This window comes from Nuphar pumila, chromosome 2, assembly GCF_984573655.1.
Source record: "Nuphar pumila chromosome 2, dmNupPumi1.hap1.1, whole genome shotgun sequence".
Taxonomy (NCBI): domain Eukaryota; kingdom Viridiplantae; phylum Streptophyta; class Magnoliopsida; order Nymphaeales; family Nymphaeaceae; genus Nuphar; species Nuphar pumila.
Window position 1 is genome coordinate 97,093,374 of NC_143250.1, and position 10,341 is coordinate 97,103,714.

General features: G+C 37.8%; 1 long non-coding RNA gene across 1 annotated transcript; it reads left to right on the forward strand.

Annotated features, from left to right (window-relative positions):
* Nucleotides 1-7,178: 7,178 nt before the first annotated feature.
* Nucleotides 7,179-8,479, forward strand: LOC149846289 (uncharacterized). Its single transcript, XR_016430514.1, has 3 exons — nucleotides 7,179-7,859; nucleotides 7,949-8,123; nucleotides 8,203-8,479. It is a non-coding gene; the product is annotated as an uncharacterized LOC149846289 (long non-coding RNA).
* The last annotated feature ends 1,862 nt before the right edge of the window (nucleotides 8,480-10,341 follow it).

Below are 10,341 nucleotides of genomic sequence, written 5' to 3' on the forward strand. Positions count from 1 at the left end.
TAATGCTTATGATATTGGCCTCTTTTGGTTCTAATCATATCGGATTGAAAGGGCCTTTTCCTCTCTCTCTCTGCTGTTTTTTCTGTGAATGTGTGCGGGAGGATCTTGGAGCTGGGGAGCAGATTCGTTTACCTTTTTCTTTTTTGCTTTTGGAGGCTCACTTTTATGGATGAAAGAGATGATTTGGGATGGGTGATTACTGAATACTGGTTGCAATCTGTGATGTTTAAGTATGGGCATTGAGATATATGGATGGTTTGTTGGTGGATGAGTTATTTTAACACCCGTATATTTTCTTTTTATTTGATTGATGATAAAGGTAAAATCATGATTTTCAGCCTGTGGTGGTGATTGGTTAGGGCATCATAAATCAGGAAAGCATAGTGCTCTTTTTGGAAGTTTGCAGCGACTGGTACCATGTGCTTGCCTGCATTTGTGTTTGTTGGTTATGACTCTCTCTCTCTCTCTCTTACTGGAGGAGTTGGGAAGGGGACGTTTTGTTGATTTATTTGATGTGTAAAGTCTGGTTGTGTGATACATATGGCTCTGTGAATTGGTGATGGCAATACATATGGCTCTGTGAATTGGTGATGGCATCTGTATCAACTTTTGAGTTCATTCAGAATCCAAGGGATCTACAAATACTGTTGTAGATAGACATGAGGATGTGGATGAAATAGGGGATTAATTGGTTTCTTTCTTCTTTCAGTGCTGCCTACCAGCATCATGAATCTTAATTTGTTTATTTCTTGATTCTTGGTAAAAATCCACGTGATTTGTTCCAGATGATGATGGTGGTTTTTTTTATATACCTCTCTCTCTCTCTCTCTCTCTCTCTCTCTCTCTCTCTCTAGCACATGCTTTTTACTTGTCTCTGTGCAATTGTATATGGACCAAGTCACCAAACAACTCGATCTCCTTGATTAGTGATTAATTCCATTGTTTTTGAAGAAATAGTGACTAATTCCCTTAAACCCACATTTTCTGAATAGGCAAATCAGATTGACTGCAACTCACTCAAAACCTTTCAATTTAGCCCAATTTAAGTGGTAGAAGCTAATACGTGCTACTGTCAAAGGCCAGTCTGTGATTTTCTTCTCTTTGCTCTATTCTGAAGCCCGTGCATTTGATGTTGGGCTTTGGGCTTTATTGTATCATTGATTTCGCTTGGTGGATGTTGTGGGTATCTATATTGCAATCCTTTTTTAAAGCTTCACCAATATTTAAAAAGATGGAAATAATTGCTCTCTCTCTCTCTCTCTCTCATGAGTAAGGATCCGAGCATTTTTCCTTGTTTTTGCCGTGGGAAGCTTTGGAGAGATAGGATAAAGACTTTCTGATGCTGTATAAAATCTTCCAGTCTTTTAATGATGTGAGTAAGAAATCCCTTAGTAAAAAATAGTAATAATTTTTATTTATTTTTTTCATGTTTGCCTCCAGATGTGATCTACATGTTTAGGTTAGTTGAAATAGGTGCTTGGGTCATGTTACTTCAACGTATAGGTAAGATTATGCAAGGATTAAAAAAATGGATGGCTTATAGTGTACCAAATTTTCAACCCTTTAAAAATCATATTTTTATGTAGAAAAAATATGGCCCTTCCTACTAGTCTAACCCTGTTGAACACATCTAGGGGTTCCTTACCAACAAGGGCTTTTTGCGCGGAAAACAGCTTCCATGTTTGTGTTGCATTGTTGGGCCCACAGAAATCGCACAGGAGCCTATGCATTTTTGCAAACAAAAATCCCTCCTTTTCGGAAAACTTTTAACCCAACCAATGTATATGATACAATTAACGTACTTTCATTTCAAAAACAAAGTATATCATTTAAAATATTACAAAACAAATACTATATTTGAATTCAGTGTTCTAAAAAAGAAAATGATTGGCTCGTCGACAATGCCCCAACATCTTGCATGCTCCATAGCTTATATTATATTTCTTCAACTACAATAATCTGCCCATAAAATAGGTCTGTGACAATCTAGTAAGGTTCCGTACAAATTTTAAGTAAAAGCATTATATTTAACATTTATATCACGGTATTTTAGATGATATTTTTAGAAATTCAATGAATATGCGAAAAAACATGATTAAAAAATGTTAATGCAGTGAGCAAAAAATCCAGATGTTATAGTAAAATACCATTTAGATGTCACAGTTCATAAACATGTATGCATACTTTAATAAGAAGAAGAAACATGCTTTAAGTACAGTAACACAATAATTAGTATGAGCAGGAAGTTCTTAAGTTTTGATAATTAACTTCCACAAGTTTTGATAATTAACTTCCACTGTGAGTACTCACAGGAAAAACTTTGAGTATCATACATGGGTTTATTACGCTGTGTTTTAATACCCTGTATGACTAACTAGCTTTGTGACTCCACAGGAGGCTATTCAATAACCGAGAGAGAAATCCACCCTAGGCCAAAAACAATGATGCACCCTAACTTTCTATGAAAATATGAAAACTACCCGCCTAGAATTCATTTGTGGTATATCATGTCCCGTATTTTTTATAGCCAAGGATGTCGAGTCATTACCACTTGAAGAGCATATTAACAACATTAATCATCAGAGTTCGTACCTCCTACCGTCTCTAAGGTAAGCCAAGCTCTGAATGGGAAACAAAAAGTTTTTCTTTCTTAGTAAGTATTTTATTATTGTGTCTGTCTCTCTTGGGCATTTTAAGACATTGATGGCCTGTGTACCCTCATTTTAATATTTTATGACACAATTATATGTTCCCTCTCATTCAATGAAAACTCTATATACTTTCGAGCCTGCACATGTGAAGGCGGATGCCACTTTAGGTATGTGTATCTTTCAGTATTGCTTTGACATTCTTGGTCTTTTTGAGCACCTTTCTTGTTTAGGCAGATCCAGTGCATATAGCCAAAATATCATAAGTTTCATGCCATTCATTACACAGTGTTTAAATTGAATTGCAAAGGATCCTCGAACCTTGGCTCCATTTTGAGTTGTATGTTTGTCATGCATACTCATAGATGGTAGTTATGTATATGCATGGTCTATCGGGTTTCACAAACCCTGGCAATATAATTGAACTATTTATTTATTGCATGAAAATCATGATTTTCACGTAAATGAATGCATGTGAACATGAAACAATGTATGTGTATGAGCATGTATGCGAATACATTTCCTCGTAATATCATATATGCGAAAATTTTTTATCTCCTTAAAAAATATTCATTTTCCTCGTAATATATTCATTCCCTTGAAAATATTTGTTTCCCTCATAAAATATTTGTAAAAGATTTATTTTCTCGAAAAATGTTCATACCGATGTATTAATCAAATAAAACAAATGATCATAAAGTCAAACATTATAATTCTATGAGCAATTGGTAAGAAGAGACCTTACCTCGGGACGTTTGGCGATAGAAGCGAAAAATTCCCAAAATAACCTGGAAGAATTTTCTTCCAAAATATGAATCCTTAAGCATGGCGGATTCGGGTCGAGTTATAAGCGGCACACCAGTCCATGGAGTTAATGCTTGCGATAAATCAAGGCGGTGTCAACGGGTCAACTAGGGAACCAAGTTTTGAGATGAACCAAGTCAACTGGGGAAGTGTACTAGGTCAGGTCGGTGTAGACCTGTACTAAACCAGGTAGGGAACCGAGTCAATAGGACTAAATCGGCTAAGGAGGAGCTTTGAATCGGGCTAAAAGGAGGACTGAGCCGAGTTAATAGGGGTGAACCGAGTCTCAAGGATGGGTGAGGGTTCAGTAAAAAACCAAAACAGAGGAGATTTCGGATGAATGCAGATTGATTTGGCTCAAGCTAGGCTCATCTGAGCTAATTGTTCAATATCACAAGGAGAGAGAGAAGGAGGTGTGACCGATGGGGTTGTCATGACTAGATAAAGAAGAGATGGGTACCTGAGTTGACAGTGTGGTTTGTGCATGGCAAAGAGGAGGCTGTTGCACCTTCTTGCTGGAAAAACATAGAGGATAGGGAGAGATGCGACAGTGGGGCTGGTGTGTAAATTAGCCAACCAAACAGGGAAGGAGTTGGCTGGGCCTAGGCCGACCAACCGAGCAAGGAGCATAATCAGGTGAGTGAGCATGTAGGAAGGCCTGATCAGCTAAGGTGACCTAAGGGAGGAGAAATGGTGGCTGAGTTGGCTGCTGTAGGCAGTGAAGGTTGGTGGAAGTGGTAGAAGTAGATGGTGGTGGGTGGTGATGAAGGGTGTTTGGTTGGTAAGGTGGTGGGCAAAACGGATAGTGGTGGTGGTGGTGAGTTTCACTCTACTGTTAAAATGAGGGAGGAGAGGTAGTGAGGGAGATAGGGGGGTGGTGGGAACGGGAGGAGAATGAGAGAGCTAAAGGGGAGACCCCTCCCTTTAAATAGAGAGGGGAGGGGTGGTGGCTCCCAATAACAAGTGGAAATTAAACTTTACACTTGTTATCTTTTGCCAAAACCATGGGTCAAAAATAAGGTGTGATTTTTGGTTGAGGGATTGTGGGTCTTGAGCTGGATCTCTTGTGGTCCAACCCTAGTCCAGTTTAGTTTAGTTGGTTGTGCTGGTTTGGTTTGCCTTTTAGTTATTTTAACTTAGTTTAATTAGTTAGTGAAACTAGGTCCTTTATGTATTTCAAAAGATTTTTTCAAAATAGTTTTTATGAAAACTAGATTTTACCCCTACATGGTTGACTAGTCAACTTGGTATTCGATGACTGTGACCCTGGGGTAAAAAACATCTTTGAATTTAACTCATAAATTAGGTAAAATTATTGTTATGCCTTCGAAACTTGCCGGGAGCGCTCTGGATGCATCACAACTTTGATTTTTATAAAATCAAGATCATTCTTCTTAGAATTTCAATACGAATGCAATCCCATATTTAAAATTCTAAAAATAGACTAGTAAAATTATGATTTTTCCCTTAGAGCTGTCAAACAGGACTTGTACGAACTCAGATTTTGATAAAATCACTATAATTCTGTTTAAATTTTTGATGTAGATGCCAATGTATTCTCGAATAACATAAATTAGATTTTTAACTATGTTCATAACTTACTTTAACTTGGGTTCGATCCAAACTCAATTTAGAATGGGTTTACTCAATGGTTCTAATACGATATTTAGATTCTTAAATAATTTAGTAGTTTCATCGATAATTAGATTTTTTTTCTTAAAATTTCTTAGATAAAAATTAACTGCCACATATTTGAGATTTCAATGATCCAATAAATTCTGAAATATTATTCATAATTTATTTGATTACAACATCCAGTGATAATTAATGTCAAAGTATTTTATTTATAAATCTAAAAAAATTGCAGTTATTACATCTTACCTCTCTTAAAAGAATTTCGTTTGGGAAATTTTGATCTTAGTCAAATTCAAAAAATTTAAGGTACTTTTCTCATATAATGGATTCATGTTCACATGAATATTCTTCAATTTTATGATACACATCAATCATTGTTCATATATGTGATATATTTTAATCAGATAATGAAATCATCTACAACAAGACTAAGTAGGCATGGTGTGTCATTCACCTATCCCTTATCATATTCAATTAGATATCCATGATATAAATCAAATATACATGTATTTGGTAGCAAGGTGTCTAAGTAGGCATGGTGTGTAATTCACCTAATAAGTCAACATATTTGTTTATAGGTATGATATGTCATTTATCTCATGAGTCAATATATTCATTTATCGGCATGATATGTCATTCACCTAATAAATCAATATATTCATTTGTAGGCATGATGTGTCATTTACCTAATAAATCAACATATTTATTCCAATCATATTATGATCTATAGTCGATCTAAATTCATCATATAGTCATGCTATCATAATAGAATAAAAGCTAAATTCATAGTTTCTCCAAATGAATTATTATAACAAGCTCATGCAATTCACAAAATCCATCAGAATCATTTTATTTAACTTATTCATCCTTATAGAGTTTTTACCATATCTCGAAAAAAATTCTCTATCGGATTACCTGATTTTGGACATATGCACCCTCATAGAGGATGGATTGACTGCATCCCTTGGTCTTGGACGTGTACATTCTCAAAGAGACTGGACTGACCGCATCACCTGGTCTTGAACTTATCCTCACAGAAATCAACCTCTAGGGAATTGTTCCTCGACGGTTTACCTGATCTTGTAAATGTACTTCCTCACAGGCTCATCTTCGTCGGACTTACCTGGTATTGAACCAGTATACTGTCACATAATCGTCCTAGTCAAGGTCTCTCAAAACTACCTGGTCGTAGAGTTGTACATCCTTAGAGACTCATTCTGGCCGTACTATTTAATATTGGATATGTAAAACCTCACAAGATCATCCTCTTAGAAATCGTTCATCAACTAGTTCAATTTTATCAAGTGGATTCTATTGCCATATATGCATAATCACAATTGACTGTTCACAGGGTCGTTGGCCGTCAATTCGGGCATAAGCATGTATACATTCAGCATGCATTATATTATAAATTACATATGGCAATGTTAATCACAAAATACAAGGTGCGATTTTTGGGTGAGGGATTATGGGTCTTGGGTTAGACCTCTTATAGTCTAACCTTGGTCTAGTTTAGTTTAATTGGTTGTGCTGGTTTGATTTGCCTTTTAGTTATTTTAACTTAGTTTAAATAAATAGGTTTCACTAATTAGGTCTTAACCTAGTTAGTGAAACTAGGTTCTTTATGTATTCTAAAAGAATTTTTCAAAATAGTTTTGATGAAAACTAAATTTTATCCCTACATGGTTGATTGTCAATCAACCTGATCTTGGATGACTATGACCCTGGGGTATCCCTAAATTTAACTCATAAATTTGATAAAATTATTATTTTGCCCCCGAAACTTGCCAAGAGCGCTCCAGATGCATCACAACTCTCTTTTTTGTGAAATCAAGACCGTTCTTCTTATAATTTTGATACGATTGATACTTAAAATTCTAAAAATAAGCTATTAAAATTACACTACAAGAAAAAAACCGAAATTTAAGATAGCTTTTTTCCGTTGCAAATTTGCAACGGATTAGCTAAAGAAAACTAGTCGTCGCCACAATTGGAATTAGCGTTTACGTAGCTAAATTTTAGCTCCAAGGCGCAAAATTCTCCCTCCCTCTTTTCGCTCTCTCTCCCTCTTCTTTTCTCCTTCCCTCTTTTCGCTCTCTCTCTCTCTCCCAAACTATAACGTTCCTTGGCAAAACGCCATGTACCACCATGGCCGATCTCGCTCCCCTGCACGCCCGCCTCATCATCATCATCGGCCTCTCCGACGATGCCAACCTCTCTGACCACCTCGTCAGGCTCTGCGCCCTCTCCCTGTCTGATGGGTCTATCTCCCATGCGCTCCTCTACCTCACCCACCTCTCCAAACCCACCGTTTTCTCCTTAACACCATCATCAAAGTCTACCTCATTCGATCGCTTCCTGCGCTTGCCATCGATTTCTTCAATCACCAGATGGTTCAGGGCAGAGTTTTGCCGAATGAGTACACGCTTCCTCTGCTGATCAATGCTTCTGCGAGCCAGAATTAGGTCTACGAAGGTGAGATCCTCCATTGCATTGTGTACAAACTGGGAATTGGTTTGATTTGGTCTATGAAGGTGCGATCCTCCACCGTTTGATTTAGTTTTGCCCATTTCGAATTCCTTGATCCATATGTATGGGAATTGTGGGCTTCTAGATGGTGCTCGTCAAGTATTCGACGAAATGCCGCTGAGAGATTTGGTATCTTGGAACTCTATGGTTGATGTATATGTGAAATTTGGAGATATCGCTGTCGCTGAGGATGTTTACTTGGATTATTTGCCCCTGGCACATGTTCTAGAACTAGCAGCTGAGGTTATTATTTACATAAGTTTTTCTTTTCTGATTGTATGGTTTCACAATTGTATATAAATTTAATATGTGAATCTTCTTTGCTTTTCTAGGTAGTGATGATGACTGCAGGTACTACAGTAGGCTATGGTACAACTTTGACATTAACTGATTCATCAAATAAAATCATGGAAGGATCACAAAGAGGATGCATCTGCATTACAGCCCACACTTATGGCAGCAGTGCCAGCAATTCTAGATCGTGTCCGGGAGGCAGTATTGAAAAAGGTTTACTTACTGACTAGTATTTGTAAAGATTCACCATTAATTGAAAAATTAGAAGTGACTCATCATTCATAATTATTAGGTTGCAGAGAAATGTGGCTTATCAAAGAAATTATTTGATACTGCATATAGACGTCGACTTTCTGCTATTGAAGGAAGTTGGTTTGGTGCATCCGGACTAGAAAAGCTTTTCTGGGATGTCATTGTATTTAAAAAGATAAGATCTATTCTGGGGGGACGTATTCGTTTTATGCTTTGTGGTGGTGCTCCTTTGTCTGGAGATACCCAAAGGTTTATCAACATCTGTGTCAGGTAAATCTCTTTTTATCATTTCTATATTTGAAATTAAATATTATACCGATATGAAATAAGCTTAACACTGGCTGGAACAACTATATAACAAAGTGATAGAACTTTTATAGTAGCAACTTTTAGTGACCATGCCAATATTCAGTCCATGATTGGAGGTAGGGGTTCTCTCTTTCTATAATGGGCATGCATATGACTCAAGGATCTTGTATAACAACCAACCTTAAAACTTAGCTCTAACCAACCTAAATGAAACCATGTGGGTCTCATTAAGCTTGGATGATTTATAACTGTACCTACCTATGTCCTGTTACATGTAGAGACATTGAATGTGCCTTTTTTAATCAACCCTACCCATTTATGTTCAATTCAATATAGGCCAAAAAAAGGTTAGGATCAAAATTCTAGCTTTTTCCCTTTTTGGAATAGGTTATGCATGAGTTGAAGTGACAAAAATTTATACTCCAGTGTTTAGATTGTGGCACCAACAGATAGGAATGATAGAATTCATGAACTTCAAAAAGAAGGGAAGAAGAATAGAAGTCTAATCAAGACAGAACCAAGAATACTTAAAAGAAAAGTGTGACAGCCAACCCCAAGAAGCAGAAAGAAACACTCAATCATGATGATGATGAAATAGACAGAAGTGTGTAAATGAACTAATTAACAGTCTCTTCAAAAATGGCAGATTCTAACTAGCTAGGAGTTGAAAAGTTCCATATGTTCTCCGTATTCCATGGTACCATTACCCTTTGCTGCTCATGACAGAAGTATTACCACATCAATGGCTTGGTTTTTGTAGTAACAGTGCCTCTACAACTCAAGTAGAATTATATATATATATATATATATATATATATATAGAGAGAGAGAGAGAGAGAGAGAGAGAGAGAGACGAACTATAACCATCAACATTACGATACGAAAACAGGTTCAACCAACATTGAACCTACCGGGAAACCAAACACGGGCCCAAGACATGCCAAGGAGCCCCAAAAAAGGAAAAGAAAAGAAAAGTAGAGATGCAAGGAGAAAAGGAAGAAAGAAACAAGAAGCAAATACAGTTAGGCGACGAGAATCACCCAGGATCATGAATGGTCCCTGGAGGCAGATGGTGTTGCAGATCAGGGATGTTGATGCGGAGAATGGCGTATACGTCCGCCAAAATAAGGTTCACCATTTTGTTGAACACTGCCGGAATATGCTGAAAAATAGCGTTGTTGCGAGTCATCCATACGGCCCACCATGACGAGAGAAGCCAAGTTCGCCAAATAATACGCCATTTGTTGCAATGACGAACTGGTTGAGGACCCCACAACAAATCATTGGTGAACGATTCCTGGTGCACGCTGACCCCCGGCTTATTCCAAGTCACCTTAAAGATGTTTTGAAAAACAGAGCACTCCCAAAAAAGGTGAAAGGCAGATTCTTCAGCCGCCTCACACAACACACATTTACTCGGCAGATGAAATCCGATGGATTTGAGGAAGTTGTCAGTCTGCACCCGATCGTGTAAGATTAGCCAAGCCAGGAAACATGATCTCGGAGTGGGACCCTTGCCCCAGATCAGGTTCGTCGGAAACCGGTCCACCCCCGACGGAAGGAGAGCGAGGTAGCCTTCTTTAGAGCGGAAAGATCCGTTCGGAACAAGGTTACGACCAAAGAACTGAGACTGCGATTCAACATTGCCATTATGAGACAGAACTGCAGACCATGCTTGGATCCATGATCGCCGAAGCTTTGACATAGATCGCTAATGCACGCTTGTGGCCCCCACCAATGATTCAAAATTAGACCATGTTCAAAATTATGCCTAACCAACTTGGCTGTCTTTTGACTTGACTGAATGGCATTTTCAACCTTGACATACGTGTGCCCCAAAGGGGTTTGGGGTAGTGGGATGGGGCCTACG